Source organism: Puma concolor, chromosome F2, assembly GCF_028749965.1.
Source record: "Puma concolor isolate L17-30 chromosome F2, mPumCon1.1.hap2, whole genome shotgun sequence".
NCBI classification, from domain to species: Eukaryota; Metazoa; Chordata; class Mammalia; order Carnivora; family Felidae; genus Puma; species Puma concolor.
This window is the reverse complement of record NC_141684.1, coordinates 59,106,947-59,117,412: the sequence shown is the minus strand read 5'-3', so window position 1 is coordinate 59,117,412 and position 10,466 is coordinate 59,106,947. Positions and strand designations below refer to the sequence as shown.

General features: G+C 39.0%; 1 non-coding gene across 1 annotated transcript; it reads left to right on the top strand.

The window, feature by feature from the left end:
* The first annotated feature begins 227 nt into the window (after window positions 1-227).
* LOC112859807 (U4 spliceosomal RNA) lies at window positions 228-367 on the top strand. Its single transcript, XR_003223544.2, has one exon. It is a non-coding gene; the product is annotated as a U4 spliceosomal RNA (small nuclear RNA).
* Window positions 368-10,466: the final 10,099 nt, after the last annotated feature.

Here is a 10,466-nt window from a genome sequence, read left to right as displayed (position 1 = left end):
AAATGTTGGTAATCTGTGTTTTCACTTTTAAATAGTTCAAAATATTTTTAATTTCTCTTGAGATTTCTTCCTTAGAAGTATCAAATTCTGAAGATACAAAAAAAAATAAGCAAATACGTGTGGGAAGAACTGAAATCATATATATGATTCATATATATGAATCATATTGTTTTGTATTTGGGGGTTTTTCAGATTTGTTTCCTACACCTACCTAAGATTTTTGTCCAAGCTTTGCGGAGTGGCAGTATTGTAGCCAATGAGATTTACTGAGGCGTGATTATTGCTAATTGAAAGCTTTTCCCAATACCCCACCATGATGACTTGAAATATAGTACACACTGGCAATTTTTGATAGTCTCTAGGGAGACTGGGAAAAAAGAAAGATTTTTGTCCAAAATGTTGATATAAATGATCTATATCAAAAGGTTTATGCCTTTATTACTATCCTGAGAAACACGGGTTGCATTTGTTTTTGTGTGTGGTGTGTACTTTAAAAAAAAAAAAATGGGTGAGAGCGAATATTCTGGAGTAGATATTCCTAATCTAAATGCCCATTCTACTGCTTAGTAAATATCTCTTATTGAAAAATGTCTAGGGGCGCCTGGGTGGCGCAGTCGGTTAAGCGTCCGACTTCAGCCAGGTCACGATCTCGCGGTCTGTGAGTTCGAGCCCCGCGTCAGGCTCTGGGCTGATGGCTCGGAGCCTGGAGCCTGTTTCCCATTCTGTCTCCCTCTCTCTCTGCCCCTCCCCCGTTCATGCTCTGTCTCTCTCTGTCCCAAAAATAAATAAACGTTGAAAAAAAAAAATGTCTAAGAGTAGGGTAATATTGGTAATATTTTTTCATTGTGAAATAGGGATTGTTTTCATGTTTATAAGTCACATTTTTGTGCTTCTTTACTCTTGTTACTTTTGTTACTAGGCATTGTGTATAGAACAGTGGAGATTAAGATACAATTTTCTTTTATTTAGTTTTATGTATTTCTCAGAAAATTCAAGCATTTTTCTCTGCCTGACACTTAGGGTGAAGGGCTAATTATTTAGATACGTCCTAAAATTAAGTTGAATGGGGGTTGGGTTATACCTTTAAATTCAATTGACTTTGCCCATGATAAGAGTAATATCCAACCTTTCATGTTGCTACCATTTTGATCATATTATTATTGTTATTATTATTATTATCATTATTTTAAAGTTTATTTATTTATTTTGAGAGAGCGAGACAGAGAGAGAGCGAGAGCGAGAGCGAGAGAGAGAGAGAGAGAGAGAGAAAGCAAGTGGGGGAGGAGCAGAGAGAGAGGGAGGGAGGAAATCCCAAGCAGGCTCCACACTCAGGAGGGGCCCTATGTGGGGCTCTATCTCAATGCCAAGATCATAGCCCGAGCCAAAATCAAGTCGGTCGCTTAACCAAGTAAGCCACCCAGGGACCCCAATCATATTATTATTTGAGGCTGGAGTGCAGTTTCAGATATTTTTGAACCAAGTGGCTTTGGAAAAAAGCAGAATAAAATAAGCCTTGGCTTGGGTACACATGTAACAACCCATGACTGAACGTGGTTCTGTTATTTCATTCTGGTTTTTTCCAAAGCCACTTTTTTTCTTTTTTTTCTTTTTCCTTCCTTCCTTCCTTCCTTCCTTCCTTCCTTCCTTCCTTCCTTCCTTCCTTCCTTCCTTCCTTCCTTTCTCTTTTCTGTTTGTTTGTTGTGAGGGGTGAAATTTACATTTACATTGGAGGAGGCAGGGGACAATTGTTAGTGCTATTTGTTTTGTATTTGGGGGTTTTTCAGATTCTGTTTTGTCTTTCCAGCCCATCCTTTTTTCTAAGACCTAGATGATTCCTTCTCATCCTGCTCTCTTTTAATGACAGGGCCTTCCTCTGTCCATTCCTATCTAGACTAGATGCCCACTTCCAGTAATGGAAGCTGACACCATGGCTCTCTGCTTTCATATGGAGAGCTTATTTTGTCTGGAATTCAATTCATTGAATTCACTTTCCTTATATTCAATGTTCTTTACTAGTTGCATGGGACGCTGTTGTTGTTGTTGTTGTTGTTGTCGTTGTTGTTGTTAATTTTGTCTGTGTTTTATTGTTCTTGCTATAGAAGCAAGGGTTTCTCACAGCTCTACATGCTAAGAGGAATGCCATTTATCTGCATTCCATATTAGACACAACATCATGTAGATCCAAGTTTAAATGAGGTAAAATAAAAATTTAGAGAATTCTATTTATTAAAAATTTAAAAAGAATACATATGCTTAAATCAAGGCATTATTCCAAGTTGTCTGCTTATCTTTCTATGGCTGCACAAATATTTTCAGTGTCTCAATGTCTCAATGTAGCTTTAGGATAAGTATTGATAATTATTAGGGCAAGTTCTCCTTCCTTTTTCTTCCTCAAGACTGTCACGGTTTCTCTTGGCTTCTTGACACTTCATCAAAACACCCATTCCTTCAATTGTATTTTAAGAGGAATTGAAATAACCACATTAATATATGCCATAGTACAGTGACCAATAACCTTCTAAAAGCCTTAATGTCTTTTCAAAGACTTATTATCCCACATTAGACTCACATTAATGAATTTTCAGGTAATTTGATAAAATGAACTAACTTCTCAGCCAAAGGTTATGTATATAGTTGAAATGTGTATGTGTATTTTAAATAGTCTTTCTACCTCCATTTCTTTGCTTGTGTACTTACATAAGTACAGAATTCTCTTTCATTAAAAAGAGTTCTGTTTCATTTTACCATTAAAATCTTCTATTCAAAATTCTTAACAGGATTTAGTACTGCATGATTCCTTCTTTTATGGTTCTGTCCCACACATATCCCTTATTCATATGAACTTTTATTGAATTTTAATTGTAGAATTTTGTTATGTATTATTCTCATATTCTATAATCCTTTCACACATCTTGAATTCGGTATTATGAAACTTCTGGTTGCAAGTGACAGAAACCCAACTCAAAAAGCTTAAATATAGAAGTAAATGTATTGGCTCTACATAACTAAACCATAGAAAGACAGAGATAGAGCGTATTTCAGTAACACAGGCTGGAGCTTGGAATTCAAATAGCATTAGCACTCTCTCTTATTTTTCCTCCAGCTTTCTCCACCTGCAACCACCATCACTGGTCTAGACCCTATATATTTTTGACTCAGGTATTTCAGAGTAGTAGGTAACTTGTCTGGGTTTATATCTTAACCAGTTTATGATTCTAAAGGAAAGAGCTATTTTCCATCTACTGTAGAAATTTAAGGAAAGACTCGGATTGTCCCAGTTTGGATCACTTCCCCACCTCTTGCACACTATGACCAAGCGGATACAAAACTCTCATTAGCCCAGCCTGAGTTAGGTTCCTCTCTTCGACTGGAGAATGGGATAGGCTAGGGTAGAGTACTCTGACTGGCAACCCATCGTCACCTATCAGAACATGTAGGGTTCTGTGAAGTAGGCCCCAATGTCTGTATGTGTGTGTGGGAGTTAGGTGTGGGGATGTTCTGATATTACCCAGAAAAGAGGAGGATTTCTTGGCAGATGGAAATAACAACAAACTCTTGGAAAGCAGGAACTATAGCTTATCCTTTAGTGGCTTATTTTTCCTATTTCTCTTCTGAACAGAGAGATCATAGGAAATATGTATGGCCTAAGTTTATTGATTAACGCTATAGTTTTAAAAGATACTTATAAGAAATTTTGTTTTGTTTTGCAATTGTATTTGGACTGAATTGAAATGATCTTGTTTTTTATACCGTTTTTTTTTTAACATTGGTGAGGTATAATATTTATTTTTGAGAGAGAAACAAAGCATGAGTGGGGGAGGGGCAGAGACAGAGACAGAGACAGAGACAGAGACAGAATCTGAAGCAGGCTCCAGGCGCCAAGCTGTCAGCACAGAGCCCAATGCGGGGTTTGAACCACGAACCACAAGATCATGACCTGAGCCAAAAACAGACACTTTGCTGACTGAACCACCCAGGTGCCCCAAGAAAGAAAACCAGAGAATGATAGAATGTTTACAGGATGATGTAAAAATGTTGAATTCAAACAGTTTAAGATTCATATCAATCAGTGGTAGAGCATAGGAAAATATATTTATGTTAGTTGTAGAGCTGGAATAATTTTCGCTCTCTCCCCAAGTCTTATGCGTAATTCTAGGCATAACTTATAACCCTTCCTTCATAATCTTAGTGATCTGTGGAATACTAGCCTTTACTAGCCTCTCCTTTGACTGATCCTACTCTGCTTATTTGTTTTTGTACTGCTCCGAAGTAGAAATTTGATCATTAATTTGAAATCACAGAATAATGGGATGTTTATCTCCCTTAGGCACTTCTCACAAATATGTCTTAGCTGTTGGGGTGGCTCAGTCAGTTGAACGACTGACTTCGGCTCAGGTCATGATCTCAAGGTTTGTGAGTTCGAGCCCCGTGTCGGGCTGTATGCTGACAGCTCGGAGCCTGGAGCCTGCTTCCTTCGGATTCTGTGTCTCCCTCTCTCTCTGCCCCTCCTCCACTCATGCTCTGTCTCTCTCTGTCTCAGAAATAAATAAACATTTAAAAAAATTTTTACAAATATGTCTTAGCTGTCTCAATTAGGTTCTATATTTTTCTAAGAAAACAGCATGCCTTCTGCTTCTCTTTAAGTCTGTATAGTACTGATCATAGTTCTGAACGTACAGTCTTTCAGCTAATATTTGTGAACAGTAAGGAGTCAGAATAAATGTCAAGAACTTTCAATAGGATGTGTCTTGTTACTACTTTGAAAGTAGTTTGGGAACAAAGCATAATGCCTGCAAAGCATGCATTCTTATATTTACTGTTACAGATGCCAGATCTTTACCATCCTCCTAGAGATCTGGAAAAGAAGAGGATTAATGTCATAACCCTGGCTCCTTAATAGACAGGTGAATTTATGCCACTAGAAGTGTATAATCAGGAGAGGAGAGGATGGGAAACTCTGCTGGCTTCTGTAAATATATCTTCAATATAGGGGGACCAGATATTTCTCTTCTTACACCATTCAGGCTGGAACAACAATTTAGATCCTTCTGGAGTTCATCTTCAATTCTTTGGAGAAAATGACAGCGTATAAATAATTGAAAATAAAAGAATTCTTTCAAAAAATGACCAAAGTCTACCTTGCCTGTATTACCTGAAATAGAACAAAGAATATATCTATTTCCCTGAGAAAGCATCTGTGTTAGGGTCCTTTTCTCAATTAAACTTATTACCAGAGCCCATGAAAGTTATAAGGCAGGAGAGCCATTATTAGAGAGCCAATATTAGAGCAGCAGTACATAGCGGAGACTAGAACCCAGGTACTAGCCCTATGTAATGTGGTTTTAACTGGTCTGCCCTTACTGAGAGGAAGATGGAGACATAGGTTTTCTGTATTCATGAGAGCTATACCCTACGTCTGTGGCCTTGCTAATACACTGGATACACTTCCAACATGGCATAACTAAATCAAGCAAATCCATTTCTCACTAACTACCATGCATCACTCTCTTCTACACCTCATGATTTCAAATTTGGGTCACATGGGGCACCTGGCTGGCTCGGTTGGAAGAACATGCAACTCTTGATTTTAGGGTCATAAGTTTGAGCCCCATGTTGAGTGTAGAAATTATCAAAAACAAAGAAACCTTAAAAACAAACAAACAAACAGGGGCTCCTGGGTAGCTCAGTTGGTTAAGCACCCGACTTCGGCTCAGGTCATGATCTCATGGTTCCCAAGGTTGAGCCCCATGTCAGCCTCTGTGTTAACAGCTCAGAGCCCAGAGCCTGATTCAGATTCTGTCTCTCTCTTTCTCCCCTTCCCCTGCTTATATTCTCTCTCTTTTATCTCTCTCTGTCTCTCTCTCTCAGAAATAAGTAAACATTTACAAATTAAAAAATTGAGGCACCTGGGTGGCTCAGTCAGTTGAGCTTCCAACTTCAGCTCAGGTCATGATCTCACAGTTCATGGGTTTAAGCCCTGCGTCGGGCTCTGTGCTGACAGCTCAGAGCCTGGAGCCTGCTTCACATTCTGTGTCTCCCTCTCTCTCTGCCCTTCCCCTGCTCGTGCTTTGTCTGTCTCTCTCTCTCTCAAAATAAATAAACATTTAAAAAATTATTTAATTAAAAAATAAAAACAAATTCAGGTCACATAATTCTTCAGTCTGTAAATCACTTCTGTAAAAACTCAAATCAGTTAAGAAAAAGATAACATTTTTGTTTCCAAATATAGAGGAACAAGATCACAAAACAATATGACAGTGATAAAAGAACACAGTTGGCCTTATTCTTGAATTCCAGCACAGAAAACATTTAATTTCCTAAAACATAAAGACACACAGATAGTTAGCAGCTGTTTTTATTGTAATGCAGACTAGTAAAGTTTAGCCCGATTTCTAACTTAGAAGTATGGTTCTTCTTGAGGCCCAAGCATGGCCCCTGGTAGTGGCTTATTTCTCTTTGCACCATTTAGACCACAAGTTTTTTGGGTGGGGTGTATTGACTGGCCATATCTGATTCCCTTCAGGAAGATTTGAAACCCAGAATTTCCCTTGGTCAGTAGGGAGTAGAGGCAGAAGAAAAGGTCGTGTATCTATGCATATATGAGTCTGAGGCAGCCTTAGAGTGGCATGGCCCAGAGTGAGATCCAAATGGACCTTGTGCCCCTGAGAGAAGTGTGGAAGTAGCCAAGAGAAGTGATTCTAGAGAAAGCCTGCAGTCAGGACCCAGGAACAGTGACACAACAGCTGGTAGGTCAAGGACCAAGAATTTTCGGGGACCACAGGCAGCTTAGGAGAAGCCAGCAGGGACAGATGGATACTAGGTACTCTTTATTGTTCAACGTTTGGTGTTAAGAAAGCTACTGAGAATTTTGATGAGGTGAAGGTGAAGGATTGAGGAAGGATCCTGAATTAACTAAGATCACCTGGAGTTGACTAAGGCTAATTTTCTCTCACAGAGACTGGAAACTTAAAAACACATTGTTTGCTATCAAAATATAAATTTCCATTTCCAGTACAACTGGTTTTGTGGACTGAGAGTCACATCTAATACATTTGCAAAGCAAATTTGTTCCAAGAAAACAGATAATCAGTGGCAGTTACTTTAGGTTTTAAACTTTGTCTTTTGTGAGTTTCCATTATTGTGGGAAATGATTTAGGAACACAGCTGAAGAAAAGCAGACAGCAGCAGTTCCAGAGCAAGGCCCTAAGCTCTTCAAATGTGAAAGCAGACATGCCCAGGCCTGTAAGGACTGTAGGCAAGAGGAGCGTTGAGAGGCCTGTCTGCGTCGGGGGTGGAAATGCTTTGTGGGAGGAAATGGATATTAATGAAGTGGCGTTTTGTGACAAAATTTCTCAGTTTTGAAGAAGACAAAGGACAAAGTCTCCTCAGAAATTCAACCTAAATAGAGTCACAGGAATCTGGTTAAAGGATAGTTGAGGGACAGAGGCCCAGGGAGATTTGAGTATAACTTCTGCATGACACACAGATGGACACAAGTGGCTAAGAACAATTAATTCTTCTGGTCTTAGTGATGGTGGGTCCATCAGTTCACTTTTTCGTCCCCTCCTCTCCCTGGTGGCCACTTGATGTTCCAGCCAGTTGTTCCATAGGACACGAATCACTGTGGCCAGTGTGAAACAAGGGGGCTTATAGGTTAGGCCTACATGAAATGTGAAATAGAAGGTGAACAATAATGTTATAAAATATGTCATAAAATAAACTGTTTCCTTTTACAATAAACACTTTTGGCAACAAGAAAGCAAAAAAATCATAATTGTCAAAAAATTTAGTACTGAAATTTGTTTCTCAGGACAATTGATGATAAATATATAACTGGTCTAAAATATTTGCTGACCCTATCATCTACGGTGGGAGTATAATGATATTACTAACCACATAAAAAACAGAAGAAACAAACCTGATCAAAAAGCATTAACAACTATTTCAAAAAGCAGCAGTTAAGTTAAAAAGATTATGCTTGGGGCGCCTGGGTGGCGCAGTCGGTTAAGCGTCCGACTTCAGCCAGGTCACGATCTCGCGGTCCGTGAGTTCGAGCCCCGCGTCGGGCTCTGGGCTGATGGCTCAGAGCCTGGAGCCTGTTTCCGATTCTATGTCTCCCTCTCTCTCTGCCCCTCCCCCGTTCATGCTCTGTCTCTCTCTGTCCCAAAAATAAAATAAACGTTGAAAAAAAAAAATTTAAAAAAAAAAAAAAAAAAAGATTATGCTTGAAGACAAAGACTGAATGAGTGTGGCTGCAGAAGGTACATTTACCTGTCACACTGTGATACATGACTTTTCTTATGGATCAAAAATCTGGGAGCGCCTGGGTGGCTCAGTCCCTGGGTGCCTCAGTCGGTTAAGCATCCGACTTCAGCTCAGCTCATGATCTCATGGTGAGTGAGTTCAAGCCCCAGGTCTGGCTCTGTGCTAATGGCTCAGAGCCTGGAGCCTGCTTCAGATTCTGTGTCTCCCTCTCTCTGTCCCTCCCCAGCTTGCACTCTGTGTGTGTCTCTCTCTCTCTCAAAAAATAAACATTTAAAAAAAAATGTTATTCTGAATCAATTTCAACTCTTTTATATTGGAACTATGAGTAATCATTGTTTAAGCCAATTTTAATAATAACCATAATTCCTTCATACAATTTATAGAATCGGAGAGCTTTGAAAGTTTATTTTTTCTGAAGTGAAATATTTGATGTTGTTATGAATGCCACTGTGAATTCAACTAAGAAGATAAGGTTAAAGATAATTTTTTTGTATTGATAATGTAAACTAATATGTTTTCATGAGATTTGGAGTCATGATCAAACAATGTAATTTTTCAGTTAGAAACCTATGGACCAGAACTATACTTGGAATTAGTTGTACTGCAAATGTAATTCACAATTGCATCTGTATTAGTTTTCTATTCCTACTGTAACAAATTACCACAAACTTCCTGGCTTAAGCAACACACATTTACTCTCTTATAATTCAGTAGATTACAAGTCCAACACAGGTCTCACTGGGTCCAAATTGAGGTGCACCAGGGCTACATTCTTCTAAGGAAGCTCCAGAGGGGAATCTATTTTGTTGTCTTTTCCAGACTCTAGAGGCTGCCCACATTCCTGGTTTGTGTCCCTTTTTCTCCATCAGCAAAGTAGCATCCTTTGGACCTGCTTCTGTCACCACACCTCTTTCTCTGAGCAGAAAAGGTTATCCATTTTTAGGACTCATGGGATTAGATAGGGTCCATTCAATCCAAGATAATCTCCCCATCTCAAGGCCCTTAACTGACTTAATTTACACAGTCCATTTTGCTATATAAAATAACATGTTCGCAGCTTCCAGGTTAGGGCATAGAAGTCTTTGGGGGACCAATATTTTGCCTACTACAGCATCCAAATAAACTGTGATATCCTACCAACCCAAATATAAGCTTCTGTAAAGACTCTGAAGTTTAACAGTCTCACGGTTACAAATCTAGAAACAATAATAAGCACTATAAAACAAAATCAGAAGGGCCAGGAGAACATAGAGCAGAAAATATTTCCTTGAAGAAGTTTGAGCTGATACCTGAAGGATGAGTAGAAGATAAATAAGCCAAGATTGTTCAGCCATGTCGGCTATAGATCACAATGCTTTCAAGAAACTAAAAGAAACCCAATATAAAGGATGTCTAATGAGTAAGGGGAAGAGTGCCATAATCTAATACCCACACAAGAAGCAGAGAACAGATCAGACAGGCTTTTTAGGTTGTTAACTTTTTTTTTTTTTTTAAATCTTAAGTGCAGTGAGAAGTAATTTAAGAGTTTTAAGCAGGAGGAAAAGTGTGGTAATCAAATTTGGGATTTTATAAGATGGTTCTGGCTTCACTGTGGAAAATATGGGAAGACACAAAAGTAGATGCAAGTTACTCAGAGGGTAGACACAGGTGCTATGGACTCATAATCTACTCTTAGACATCTGAAGGTCACCTTGATCAATCTCAGGGCTTCTCACACAAACCTGGTTTTCTTTGGCATCCTCCATGTGAATAAAAAACTATCTAGTCCTGCAAGCCAAAACCTTGGAGACCTCTATGCTATTCCCTCTCCCCACTTCCCAATATCCAAGTCCCATTAGCTTTGTCTCCTAAATAGGTCTTGAATCTGTATCCATCTTTCTATCCCCACTGCCAGACCCTAGTAAAAACTGCTTTCATTTCTTGCCTGAAATCTTGCAATAGCCTTTTAACTGATATCCACATAGATTCTCGCCCTATCTGGTATTTGTACTGCAATTGGTGTGATTTTTCAAAAGCGCATATTTTATTAAAATCCTTCAATTATACTTTGCATTCCTCACTTCCCCCTCTTCACATTCACACAACACACACACACACACACACACACACACACACACACACACACACACACACCATACACACATTTAGAGCTCATAGGTATACTAGGCTCTCTCTGTCTCATGATAGGGCCTTTTCATGTG